Raw genomic sequence first — 1,413 nt, 5'->3', positions numbered from 1 at the left:
AATCCTATTAATGACTGAAGTTAAGTATGTAGTACATTCCATTACGTCCAATTTTTAAAACAGAGAATTGGTGCATAATGGAAATCCTATTAATGACTGAAGTTAAGTATGTAGTACATTCCATTACGTCCAATTTCAAAAACAGAGAATTGGTGCATAATGGAAATCCTATTAATGACTGAAGTTAAGTATGTAGTACATTCCATTACGTCCAATTTTTAAAACAGAGAATTGGTGCATTATGGAAATCCTATTAATGACTGAAGTTAAGTATTTAGCACATTCCATTACGTCCAATTTTTAAAACAGAGAATTGGTGCATAATGGAAATCCTATTAATGACTGAAGTTAAGTATGTAGTACATTCCATTACGTCCAATTTCCAAAACAGAGAATTGGTGCATAATGGAAATCCTATTAATGACTGAAGTTAAGTATGTAGTACATTCCATTACGTCCAATTTTTAAAACAGAGAATTGGTGCATTATGGAAATCCTATTAATGACTGAAGTTACGTATGTAGTACATTCCATTACGTCCAATTTTTAAAACAGAGAATTGGTGCATAATGGAAATCCTTCAAAAACGGTCGAATTGAGGTGAAACCACGACCACATAGGTCGATTGAGGTCAAGGGAGGTCCAGAGTTACTTGTGTAGGTCATTCCATTACGTCCACTTTTCAAAACAGAGAATTGGTGCATTTTGAAAATCCTTCCCAAAGGCTTAGGCTTAGGAACTACCGCCAGGAAAACGACATGGTCTGGTTCGGCTCGAGCCCCCGTTCACAGGGATGTGCTTGTCCCGGCTGTGCGCCTCTTCTCCTGGAAGTTATTACAAAAGTCCAGCTTCAGGACCATGGACAGGTCACAGGTCCGTTTGGTACAAATTTTCATGTTAGAAAACCGGCCCCAACGGAAAAGTGTGTTATCTCCTTTCTACTCTCTAACATGTATAAAAATCATCTTTTGACACATTTTCCCACTGTGCTACATCTCATTATAGGCTCAATAGAGGACCATATAAGGACTTTAGAGGACAATTGAGGACTATATAAGACATATTTTATGGTCAAGTGAGATCCTGGTACTTGTATAGGTGATTCCATTACGTCCAATTTTTAAAACAGAGAATTGGTGCATAATGGTAATCCTTCCAAAAAGGTCGAATTGAGGTGAAACGAGGACCATATAGGTCGATTGAGGTCAAGGGAGGTCCAGAGGTACTTGTGTAGGTCATTCCATTACGTCCACTTTTCAAAACAGATAATTGGTGCATAATGGAAATGCTTCAAAAACTGCAAAATTGAGGTCAAACGAGGACCATTGACGTCAAACGATGACCATATAGGACGATTGAGGTCAAACGAGGACTATTGAGGTCAAACGAGGACCATTGAGGTCAAACGTGGAC

Source organism: Gobius niger, assembly GCF_951799975.1.
Source record: "Gobius niger genome assembly, chromosome: 22".
Taxonomy (NCBI): Eukaryota; Metazoa; Chordata; class Actinopteri; order Gobiiformes; family Gobiidae; genus Gobius; species Gobius niger.
This window is presented reverse-complemented; position numbering follows the sequence as displayed.